Genomic DNA, 13,479 nt, shown 5'->3' with positions numbered 1-13,479 from the left:
CCTTTAGGAATGGTGCTTCCCCCATGGGATTGTTGAGCAGGGCAAGCTCATTTAGTTAAACAGTGAAACTAGGATAGATTCCTAAAAATGGGAACACACTTTGGCACAATACCTGTGGAGTCAGATGTCTGTCAGTAATTCACCAGAAACAACAAGAATAGAGGATGTTTGTAACTTGAGATTTCTCTTTTTAGTAACTTACCCAAAATGGATACTTGATTGAATGTATGTATTGTACACTAAATTACTCAGGTGCTCTTATACACACAGTTGCAGCAGCCCCACTCTAGCTGCCCCCAACATGCAGTCTCTTCCTTGCATGCCAATAGCTGGTTTATTAACCAAAGCAGGTACGTGTCCCAAAACAGCCTTGGGGGTCTGTTCAGGATCCTTGCATCTGGGGTCCAGAGCTATGGCACTGCATGACCCCTCTGCATGGCAGTGTGTTAGATGGTTCTGGGGTCCCTTCACTGCTCTCTGCTGTGCAGGGATGTGAAAATCTCCTTAGAGCATTGGATTGGTGGCTGCTAGATTGTTTCTGCTCCCTCCAGTTCAGTGAATCTCCTGTGTATATTTGCCTTCAAAGGCGAGCTGTGCTGTTCCCTGGCTGTTGATGTGCATTGGGAGGGCACTGGAACAAGGGTCTTTTCCACATGTGCTCCACAAAGGAGGTCTCCTTTTCCTGTGTGAATGATTTTTTTTTAGTAAACACTAGCAAGTTCTGTAGCTCTGTTGTGTCCATATGTTTAATAGATCTTTTTTATGCTGTTTAATTAATCCCCAGTGCCTTCGCAACTCTTACACAAGGGCTGAGTTTGCTGGAAGAAAATTGAATTCCAGCAAGTTGGGATTCTTTCACTGTTCACTCCCTATTAGTGTCCATTTGCTGTTTTGCTATGAAAAACTGAATTATAGTAGTAACCATATTAAGAAAGTCTCAATGACAATCACTCTCATTCCCATTAACTCAAATTGGCTTTTTAAAAACTCAGTATAAAAACCAGTTTGTCTCTAATTAACTTCTAACATACTTATTTTTACATTAACGCTATCCCAGGGGACACTTGAGCTTTTTTTGCAGATTTCTGTGTGTAGAAATGTCATGGGTGATTAGTGTAAAGCTGCAGCATTCATTGCTGTTACGCTTCCCTTAAATGCATGTATGTTGCTGAACCTTCTGATGGTTTAAATTCACTTTGAAAGAGATGATACTGAAGTAGTAAGAACTGTGTTCTTGGAAGTGTTGCCAGGTAATCTGGACAGAGAAAAGCAATGAGAAATGAAACAGTAGGAAATTGATTCTAAAAAATGCACAGGACAATTAAAATGGCTTAGAAACGGATTAAGTGACGTCTGCTAAGCTGCAAACCTTCAACTTTTTCTTCTGTTTAGGACATTCATAATAACCCCTGTGTAAATTATCTGATGTCTACTGAGGATTGGGAGACACCATTTCTTTTTCCACATGGACATTAGTAAGTTTTCTCCCTGTTCAGGAAAACTGTGGAAATCCAACATCTTTTTGACCTCTGCTGTTTTGATGAAAATGTTTGAAGGAGTCTGGCAGAGCTTTAAAGTTCTTGTGAGGAGGGGTTCAGTAATGGATATATACATGACACATGAGTGTTTAACTCTTGCTTCCTAAGAGAGCAGCTTTTGTGAATCCTGATTTAGGTCCTCAGACTATTTATCTTGTGATCACAGCCCTGAACTCTGCTGAGAGCTGATTGATAGAATCAGGGAGGATGATAATCTGAAATAAAAGACTAAGAAACTGCAGCTGTTTGACTTAAGGAATGTTGATGGCTTCCAAGGCTTGCTGTCTATGGGTGGAATGTTCTGTCTGAGAAAAGCAGAATTGCCAAATCCTGGTATTCTCTATTTATCTCTTCTGGGTCTTTTTTTCCACTTCTCTGCAGTGGTTTCTTTCTTTAGAGGAAAAAATTAGAAGAGCCAAGCTATTTTCAAATAGGGGGGAAAACAGAAATGCCGTATTTTCTTCAGGATATCCAGAGGAGAATAAGTAAAAATATGGGTTGGAATAGCAAGATTTGTGTCAATAAAGTTCTGTCACGTGCTTTTAATTTTGTGCCCATGCACACTTGTCGGAAGACAAGGTCTCCTTTTAGCCACGTGTCCTTGTCTGTGGCTGCATTTCAGTGCTGCTCTGGCCTAGCATTGGCTCAGAGCATCACTGAGGTTGGCATAAAAACTTTATTTTTACTTTTTGTGCTTTGTTCAGTGATGCCCAACCACTACACCCAGGAAGACCTGGGTTTTTTTCTCATCAAGTGATGAGAAATAATTCTGTTATATGGATCTGAGCCTTGAGGGCTGAGCAGCTGGCCACCTTAGCAGCTAACTCAGGAAGGAGATACACACTTGTGTGTGACCTGGACATAAGTTGCTAAGGGTTAGCACTAGTCACATCAGTGTTTCTGTACAGCTCACAAGACACAGAAAACAGTTAAGAACATCTTTCCAACACAAAGTATCCAAGGTATTGTTTTTCCATTAATTACCATTTCCCAACATGCAGCTATTACCAGTGAAGTCTTCTGTGGGTTGTTTGTGTTCTTTTATTTAGTGTGCATGACAAAGCAGAAATGTGCAGGTGATACTGCTCAGTACTTCTTTACAAACAGTTTGCATCATTTTTTCAGTTTAAATAAGATACATCACTTTCACTAAGTTGCATCTTAATACCTTTCTTGAATCTGCTTATGTTCACTTCTGGAGAGTTAAATGTCTTGTTTCCCACAGAGAAAATTATAAATAAACACATGGATTTGTTTACATGAGGGTTACACTCTATGATTCTAATGCTCTTTGTATCTTTCCTAAGGAGAAAAAAATGGTCTAATTTTGTGTATTTTCTTATGCATGTTTTTCTTCTGATGTCGTCATTTTGCCTTGTGGGAAGCTGTGCTTCAGGAGAAAGCCATGTTAAAAATACAGTTAGAAGAAAACTGATCTTAAAGTAATCCTTTGAGTCAATTAAATAATACTGATCTCAGTAGAACATCTATTAGTGTTCATATGATGTTACTGCTAATACAGCATGAATTTATTATGGCCTGGAGTAGCCCAATGAATTCCAGATGAATTCATAATAGCTGGATTCTTAAAATGCTACCCGGTCTACTTCAGGTTTTCTGTTTCCATGTGTAATTAATACCAGAACCCAACACTGCTACCTGCTCCTATTAAAAAAAAAAAAAAAGGGAAAAGGAAAAAGCCCCACATATTTGAAATCAAATTTAAAGCTTGAAAAGCTGTGCCGGAGTCTTGGCATTAATAATTTAAAGTACTACTTTAGAACCCATCTGAATACACTGGTTTTACATAATTCAGAATTGTTAGTGGTTTATCTCCTTCAGCCAAAATACTCCAAACTGCTTTAATGTACCTAGCTAGATTATTAGCTTGAAAAACAGCTCATATCATATTTGGAGATACATAAGTGTAAAATTTGCTACAAAGCTGTACTTCAGGGATAGCTATGGAAATGAAATGTGTCTTCAGAGATTTGTTAATCAGACATCCTCATCCCAGGGAACAACCTAGCAGCTTCATCTCATAAGAGTAGGAAAATCTGTTTAAATAGTTACATTTTTTAAAAAACAGACATAGAAACCTAAGCAGCTTCACCATATCATGGGTTATATTGGTAAATTATTTTCTTAGAAATGTTACATGATTGTTAAAAGCTTCACCTACTGAAGTTCAGCATTCCTTGTGGCATGTTAAATTTCACACTGCTGTGTCTGGACTCATGTAACATCACATATTTTAACTACTTTACCCCACCTTGGTGCTGGCTATGACCAGAATCAGAAGATTTCTCTGGTCTCTTTTTTCCATCAGCCCTTACCACACAGCTCACACAGCGCCTCCATAGATTGTTAGACCAGATGTGTGTGCTGTGCACACTTGATCAGAAAGCAGTGCACCAAGGACACAGCAAAAATCATCTCCAATAACTCTTGAATGTATTGGTTCTGTGATGATGTAAATCAAATCATGGTCCCATCAGGGCTTTTCTTTAATGTAGAGGACAGGCACTGGGCAGTGAGGAGGAAAGTTGGGACACCTTTATTTGGAGTTCAGTGTATGGTAGGAGGAGGATACTTGTATCATAACTGATAAACTGAAATTAGCCATTTTTACTTCCAACTCTCATGCCAGCTGAGCACTGTAACACTAAAGTCAGGTGTGAATTTACACCAGCACTGTTTCCTCAAAATTTGCCTAATGCTGACAGGAAAATTTATCAAGGTCTCCCCCAGCAATTCATAGTTCAATGACAGCTTAGGGAAGAGAATGAGGGTGAATATATAATGTAGTTAAGATATCAACAGACTGAGAATGGCCTCTACTACTGAGTAAGGGCACATTTGACACAAAGGATTAAAAATCAGTGTACAGCTCATAAGCAGAGAAAGTACAGGACATCTTTTCCTTACACAAGCATAGCATGAGAAGAAAGGCTGCACCACGGTGTGTGGAATAGTGCTGGATGGCAGAGGTTTGAGCATTCTTATCCCTGGGACTTCCAAATATGCATGAAGAGAGAGCCCAGCTTTTCCTTCACTCTTGGAAAGAATGGGTGAAAAGCATGAGCCAGCAGTGTGCATTCACAGCCCAGAATGTCAGCTCTGTCCTGAGCTGTATGAAGAGAGGAGTGGGCAGGTCCAGGGTCCATCAGTCCATGCACATCCTAGATCCTCCTTTGAGCACTGTGGTTTCCACTCTCACACCCAGAGAGAACAGTAAGGCAGGAAAAAAAAAATCATGTACCATCTTTTCTAGATGAAGTCTGGTTTCTTTTTTTCAAATAGAGTGTTCACCATGAGATTAAAGTCCTAGCTTCCTGTTTTAACATGCTTAAAAATAATTTTTGAAGCCTTGTGCAAAAGGAGCCATGAAGAAGTATTAAATGGAGATGGAAACACTGATAAAAGCAAAGAACGTAGAAGGAGACTGTAAAGGAAGCAAAGACAGAAGGGAATAAAGATGCAAAATAAAACTATAATAAGAGAATCCACACAATTCCCTTAAAAGAAAAAAACCTGAAAATAAGTTTCAGACATTCAAGATTTTCCATAGGGTGAATGAAACTTACACCTGGGTGTAAGTGCAGTTGAACTAGTGAATTTGTACCTGATTACAGTGGGGGAAATGTAAAAATGTTTCACTTTCTTTGACAGTGTTCTGTGATTTATGAGCTAGTCTATTTTCAGAAAGCGTCTGTATCAGTTTCGTGGAGACTTCAGCTCCAGAGCGCCTGCAGCATTTCGAGACTTAGGCTAAATTTTAGTGGTGTTTGCCAATGAGGAGCTTTAGTTTTGTGAAACATTTGAACAAGAAAGCTTTTGAGAACAATGTCCATTGCATTTTCCAGAGACAGTGAAGTAACCAGGAAAGGATAATAATGGTTGTCTTGAACAAGAGGGACTTTTCAGGAAGAGAGCAATAAATATTTGTAGTTACAGGCTACCAACATGTTCCGTCACACTACTGCTGCAAATGTTTTCATGTGAGAGCCTTTCAGAATGAACTACTGAATATTTCACTTGAAAGAACTGTGAGCTAATGATATTCTGGTTTGGGATTTTGCAGTCAAAACCACACACGCATTAACTTTTCATGTTAAACACTCGCCAGAATGGCTGTAGCAGCCGTGGGGACTGGAGGAGGGCAGGGTCTGTGCGCTTCGTGCCCTGTCCCTGCCGCGCCGCACAAGGAGCTGCGGGCTGGGCTGGGCTGGAGCTGCCCTGGGCTCGGGGCTGTGCGGCCGCCCCAGGGCATTGCGGAGTGCAGGCCTCGCTGCTTTAATTTTATACCCGCTGTAAAATCAATTCTGACTAATATCTAACCTATTATTGACACTTTAGCCCGTGGGGAATGGCCGAGTCTGGCTGTTACAGGCAAGCAGTGATTTTACCCAGGCCCTCAGGGCCTCCTGTTGTGGCTGAGGCAAATGTTGCTAATAAACGCCTCCTTCAAAGTGACTTTTGCAGCTGAATCGGAGGGATTCCAGTCACCCATTTGATGGAACTTTAACCGAAAACGTGTTGGACAAATTAAATGTGGGTTAGCCTCTTGCTCTGGACTATATCAGGAGCCTATAAATGCAAAATGTTTGAGGCACAGAAGACCATGCTCTGTAATTAACCATTGTAGCTCTCCTCACAAATGAAAAGCAGCCTAACCTGGGGTGTTCAGTGTGTCAAGACCTGGGCACTCAGAGTTTGGAGAAGGCAGAAGAGGAAAGAAGAATGGGAGGGAAAACTAAACAACATTTTGCATGCACATATATTACTGTTAGCTAATAGCAAAAGCCTCAAACGTCTCACCTTGTAATGGAAGAGTCACAAGCTCAAGTATTTCAGTGTATGCACTCAGATTTGGGTCTGTATGTCATTTATCCTGTTGGGGAAAAAAAGATCTTTACACTCAGTGACTTAGAAAATAGTGATGAGCTAGAAAGGTTTTACAAACTAGATATAATGGTTTGCTCTACATTAGGGCTGCTCCTGAAATATTTAAAATTTAGTTTGAAACAGCTAGTCAGTGGCCTGTTTGACAGGCTGAAAATTGCACACCAAATTTGCTGATAGCAGCAAATATGACAGAGCAAAATAGTTGGTGATTAACTGTATTTTCAGGTCTCAGTATGGAAGGAAGGATTTCTTTGAGCAGACATCAGATAGCTTTTTTTGTGTTTCTAGTCAGGAGTTTGGTGTTTCAAAAGAGGGGCTCTCAAGTAATTTAAGGAGAGAAAAAGAATTTGATGAACAGGTACTGAGTCTTGTATGTTAATATGGACCAAAATACAATGAAATATTTGTGAACTTCTATTGAAGAGCTTATGTCTTAAATTCTGTCTCAACATTAATAGTAAATGTACTATAATTATTCATCCCTCTCTTAGCCAGCTATCTTCTGGCCAGAATTTGATATTGTTGATCTTAAGTTAATCATAAGTCATTACTTATGACCACATTTTTTGGAAAACCTGTGGAAGTGCAGTTTCCAGTGGTGCTCATGTGTACAGATTAAGTACATAAATCTGAAAGAAGTGAGACCTAAATTCAAGCTGTTGTGCTGTAATGCTGTTTGTGCAGGAAAAGCTGTTTATCAAAGCTGATACCTCTTTGCTTATCTGTCTGAATTTTTAAGTAAAAGTAGCTTACAATAATAAGGAGAGAATGACAGAATAATTTGCTTTTTACATAACAATAGTGATATTCCTTTCATCTTGTCCTTCCCACTTAGAGTGTATGGAGAGATGGTGAGTGGAAGGCTCAATGGGGAGGTAAAGCTGAATTGCTTTCCCCCCTTCTCAGTCTAAAACTGCTTCTTTGTTCTTATGATGCTTGTAAGACCAGGATATTGGTAAATGACTTCCATATCTTGGCCAGAAAGTCACATGCACTAAACACGAGTGTGTGTTTGTGACATGGACAAGTGAATCTGGTGTGTAAGCACAGGAGCCAGGAGGGATAGCAAATGCTATTGTTCCAGTAGAGGGAAAAAAAAGTTTATAATACTGCAGTGTTGTGCAGTTTTTTCATTTGGGAGTATGTCTAGAAGTGATAAACGTAAAACCACGACAGTTTTGTCTAAGTTCTATGGATAGGAAGGCAGGGCTTCTGGTGAAAACACTCTGTTGCTGTTCCCTTCCATTGTGGCTTTTAGACATTGTTAGTTACCATTGAGAATGTTGTGAACAGAGCTGAGGGAAAAAGCAGCTGAGGAAAGACAATTACTGTGGAGAATTCCTGAATCTGAATCTTTCTTAATCTTCCTGGATAGACGCTGGGACCTTGACGTGGATCGGGCACTGGACTGTTGGGGCTTGGAGGGCTGGGAGCAATGAAGTGCTGTGTTCTTCATCTGCCCTCTTCACATCATAGGCTCACAGCTAATTAATCACTGCTAATTTCCAGATGGCCTTCCAGATCAGCCTAAGGCAGGGCACACTTGAGTGAGGAAGCATGACAGGGCTCTGTTATCAATGTTTCTGGTAAAAGAAACAAAATCTAGTGTTTCCTACTGTACTTAAAAGGCTGGAAAACCAGGAGCTATAGCGTTGTTCAAATATGAATACAAATGTTCCAGCAGTGATACTTGGCATGAAACTGTTTTCTGTGATGTGCATACTGTCATAAATAAGCTCTTCTAAAGCACTTCCTCCTTCAATTTCATCATAATGCTAGAGAACTTTCAATCCTAGAACTTGTTCACAGAAATGAAATATTTCTGAATGATTCTGAGAGTTGTGTTGCATTTTGCCCTAACTGTTCCATTTGATACTACACATAGAAAGCATTATTGCAAACAGTGGGGGTTTTCCCTTGCAAAAGAACAGGTTTATATGCTGCAATCACTAAACTTCTCTTTAAATTGCCTTGTGTTAGAAAATATCTCATTTTCTATAGTTGTGCAAAGAATCATAAGACACCCAGTCCTGTGCCTCTCTTAGTGCAGATGGAAAAGAAGGATTCTTTACAAGAAACTGTTTAACAATTCTTGTCTAAATAATGGTGCTAAATCCAGCTTTTATTAAACTCAGCACCATGGAAAATTTAGGTGAGATGTAGCTGGGGATGTTTATTATGAGAATAAGGCTTTGTGAGAGTTTGTTTTTGAAAATTGGATGTGGGAGATGCAAACTCCCACAGATATGAAACTGAGCAGAATGTTTGCACAAGCTCTTGCAAAAGAAAACACCAACTCTGAACAGCTATGTTGCATAGTCTGAATATTTATGTGATTTTCCTGTGTTTATTTTTTTTTTTTTTTTCATGCCATGGCTGTTAGGGGCCTTCATGTGCTGCATAACACAGTTATAAGAAGACAGGAAGCTGGAGGGGTTCTGGAAAGTAATGAGTGATAATAAGCATTTTAACTTGAATTTTATCTGGTTGGAACCCCATGAGTCTTTTAAAATGTCTTTATTTTCTGCTGTATTTTTGGAATATGTTTTCTAAAATATCTGTCCATTTTGGACTGAAAGAACATGTTTCATTGGAGGAATAAAAGTTGGTTCCTTATGGTCTTGCAGCTGTCCGAGGAACTATTACAGATTATGAACTGTTTATGCATTTTGTGACAGCTGGCAAGACTGCTCCTCAAAACCAACAATAGTAACCAAATGCTGTTCTTATAAATTGATGTGTTCACATATTTTACCGCTGTGCTGGCCTGACTCTGTTATTACTTGCTGTCCACCACAATTGTTAGTAAGAACATAAGAATGAGTTCATGGAAATCTAATATTTCTTTTGCACACTGAAGAATATTAAAAAACTGCACTTTCTTGGCAGATAACACTTATCTGACATGAGTTTCTTTCTTAAACATGTAATATTAATTCAGGCTACACCTGAAATGATAAAGACCTAAATGTTGAAATTAATTAGCCAGAAATTAATCCTGTGATCAAAATATTTTACATTCTTCTGTAATTCTTGATAGACCCCTAGTAATCTTTACTTCCTTTCTTAAAATAACTTCTGCACTTATTTATGTTATAAAAAATGGAGTGCCAGAATGTGGATAAGTAAATGAAAACATATTTCTGTTAATTTTGGGATTATTCATGATTTTATCTGGAGAGGGCCTCCCACATCAGATCTGACTGTGGGCAAGTTGATTATTTGTTCTGGGCAGCCATTTAGGTGTGAAATTCCAATTTCCCTTGGGTCAAAACCGGGTCTCAGTTTTGCTAAGTGTCAGATGCAAAGTTGTGTCTGTTACATAGCTTGTGACTCTTCAGATCTCTTCTGGATCTTCAAAAGTAATAAAGAGTTACCAAGTGATGTGTTAGCTGATGTCATTTTGTAATTATCAGTACAGGGGTGGTTTTTTTTGTGTTACACTGCTGGTGTAAACATTATGCTGTCCAAACCCCTCAGTGGTGTTTGAAAAAAAATCACCATAATAAAAAGGGTACATTTTTCCTAAGTGTGGAGGAGTGAGCTGCCACTGCTGCTGGACTGACAGAACTGCCCTTGGACTGAGCGGGGGTGAACGTGGAGGCAGAGTTATGAATTGTTTCCTCTATGAGTAGAAAACAAAAAGAATTTGAATTTCTTTATTTCCCTACTCCCTGTAACTCTTGAGTCAACTGAGGTAGGAAGATTGTAGCTATAGAAGAGTGGTACATCTTAGAGAGTAATATTTAATCTTGCTTGTCATGAAGAATCAAAACAAGAAAATGTTGTGATGCATATATAATCATTCAGGATGGTGAGTATGCATAATGAGAGAGCATTAGTATTACTAAATATTTTTTTTTGAAACCAGGGTCCTGCTGTCCACATGTAATTTCAGTTGTTGTGTTCTCTCACCGATGGGCCATAAAGCTGTTCAATAGTCAGTCCTTATACCTAGGAGTACCAAGAAAGAGATGATTTTGCTGTACTGTGCCATTCTGTTCTACTGGGTTCCAATACTTAAATATGGTGCTTATTTGAGCCAAGTATTTGTTGGTGGCTGTTGCAGCTGCCTCATAACTCAACACGACTGAAGCTCCATCCAGCATTCCTGGCCTATCTGGTCAATGTCCCTGCTCATTCCCTTTGACCCATCCAGCTGCACTTGTCTGCATGAGACCATGTCTGGTCTGGCTGCCCCGCCTCTGTCTTATCCCAACTTTTCTGCTACTTTCCTATTTCTTCTTTCAGCACATCATAAGCAGATCCTCTCCAGTTCCCTTCTCCTTTTCTGTAGGGTTTTGTGCCCCTTTTCCTCCTCTTTTACTTCTATGACTTAGCCTTGGATAATCTCTCAGCAAGGGCATTCAGTGTCTCCGGGCTGAAATCCTTGTTGTTCTCCATCAGCTTCTGTTCTTGAATGAACCCTCAGCTTGGCAGAGGAAAGGAGCAGCTCAGCTGCTCTACTCTGCTGCAGTTGCTGCTTTGTTGCTTCCACTGAACTGACTTGCCCAGAGATTTCCAAAGAAACATCTTGTACTTTTTTCTGAGATGTCCTTCATGCTGAGAAGGTGCTCCCCATGAGTTAGCAAAGGCACTTGAGAGGCTTCACCCTCTGATGTTTGCTTTGTCATGAGTTGTACAGAAATATTGAAAGCAAGTGTGTAGGTGGTGTGCTGAAATAATTGATTGTACTGTTGACTAATTTATTTTCTTTTTATTTTTTGGTAGTATTATGTATTTCTCCACAGTTAGGCAGCAACTGTGTTCCTCATATTTGTGAACTGGAGTCTCCTCAGGAATACAAATAATTATTAATAAGAGAAAAGTTTTAAAATAGTGTTGTGGATTAAATGCAGTGTAGGGTATCACATATGTTATAGAAATTATATATGTTGTAGAAATGACAATGAAAGAATTATGGAAAATAGAGACATTTATTTTTATCCATGCAAAAATCTAGTAAAATCTGAATGCTTTCTGTATTCCACATGACTTTATGCTTTCATTTGTTAGCTCTCATTGGATACTCTCTGGTTTTCCTCCACCCTTGTGCTGATATTCTCTGGGGGTCACAGTGAATTGCTTTCAGGTTCTTTCCTAATGGCTTTCACTTGCCTTTCGTAGCGTTTTAATACATTGGCTTGAATCTCCCTCTGTTTTTCCTTAAACTTCTTAAAGAAATGGCTGCCCTAGTGATCTTGTTAAATTTCTAAGCCAGTTGGACAATGAACTTTGCCAGATCTTCCTAGCTGATTTATTGAACTGAAATCTTCCCATCCTCCAGGGCATGCACTCTGACTTTTATGTATAATAGCCTTATTTACGTTGTTCTTTCTTATTTCTGGCCGAGCAATCCTCTTATTCTCCCAAATGAAGTACTCTGAGTGCTGGAGCAGAGTGGATGGTTTTTAGTTGGCTGGCCTTTTGGAGATCTAGGAGCTCCTAATCACAAGGGTTTCCTGGAGGATTAACAAACAACACATCTGTCCTTTGGACTCTTTTGACTCTGACCAAGACCTGCTCTAGTAAGCACATTTGGGTTTCCTCCATCTGCACAAGACTATTCCCGTTGAAGTTTCTGTATTTGTCTCATCTACTTCATTTCAGCAAAAATGGAATGTGAAATTTGGACTACATTTAAATTAGCCTAACAGTGCAATTGTTACAAGTGACATTACAAAGAACAGTGTTCCTCAAGGAAGAGCAGTAAATTTTGGTCCAGAAACGTGGGCTGTTCAAGTGAGGCACTGCACTGCTGTTTAAAGGAGAGAGTGAAACTCAAAGAAAGTATTGTCGGAGTAAATCCAGTGTGCTGGGCTACTACGTAACCTGTAGCACAAGGGTTGTAGCTCAGCTTCTTAGGCTATGCTTCAGCTGTCTTTAAATCCCCATCCTTTTTCTGTGTGTCCCAGAGAAATGAACTCCACTTTGAATATACTTGTTCCAATAAGGGAAGAGAGGTGCCTGAGTCGATGCTAGCAGGCAGTTCTTGAGTGAGAGGGCATCTCAAGGGAGGGGTAAATCCTAAATACCTTGTTTTCCTAAGTATCTGCTACTCAGCTAGCTGTGGACCTTTGGTCTGACCAGAGATGGTTTTCTCATGTGTTGAACACCGGTAGATAGAGGAAAGCAGCAGGGATAAAACAATTAATCAGGCTTCCTGTCCTAAATTTTTGGCATTCCTTTTTATGGATAATGAGAGCGCTGTGAGACGTAACTGATGGATACATCATGCACATGAGCACTCATAGGACAGATTGTTAGATTGTGAGCACTCATAGGACAGATTGAAATGTTGTTAATATAATCCTGTAATGCTAAATGTCAGAAATGCTATAAAAGTTGGGGCCTCACACTGCTGCCATGGAACGCTGTTCATCCCTGCATGGTTTGCTTAGCCTGCTACATCATTTGGTCCTCTAACATGGCTTTGAAAAATCTTAGAGAGGTCTTCTAATTCTTTTCAGTCTGCTTATTTGCAGCTTTTCAGCAAATGGCAAGTACTTCTGTTTATTTCCTTTGCAAAGCAAAATCAAAATTTGCAACTTTTATGTGCTTCCAAAGCTGTTCCCCCCATAGATACAATCTTCAAGTCTCTCACAAGGAATAAGAAGTCATCTTTCTTATTAGATTGTCAGCTAAAGCCATCTAGGAGAACCAGGCATATGGTGTCCTCAGAAACTTACTAGAGGCAAGATGTGCTTAATCTGTATATTATCCATGATCTCTGAATATTTAGTAGCAAAAATTCCCTAAAGTAGCTAATAAGCAGTAGCAGGGAAGGCTGAGTTTTATGTGGAATGTAATGAAGAGATCCTTAGCCTCAGACCTGAAAAAGACAGAAAACTCTGCTGGAAAAGATTTTAAAAAATTGAAAGTTTGGATCACAAAAACATTCGCCAACCGAGAAAAAAGGTTTCACTGTTTGCAGGGACCACTCACCTTTTTACTGGTTGCAAGTTTATTGCTGTTTTATCATGAAGATTTGCATGATCGTGCGTTGAGACCTAAACTTTATTAATAATAGCAG

Source organism: Fringilla coelebs (genome assembly GCF_963513975.1).
Source record: "Fringilla coelebs genome assembly, chromosome: 4".
Lineage (NCBI taxonomy): Eukaryota > Metazoa > Chordata > Aves > Passeriformes > Fringillidae > Fringilla > Fringilla coelebs.
This window is presented reverse-complemented; position numbering follows the sequence as displayed.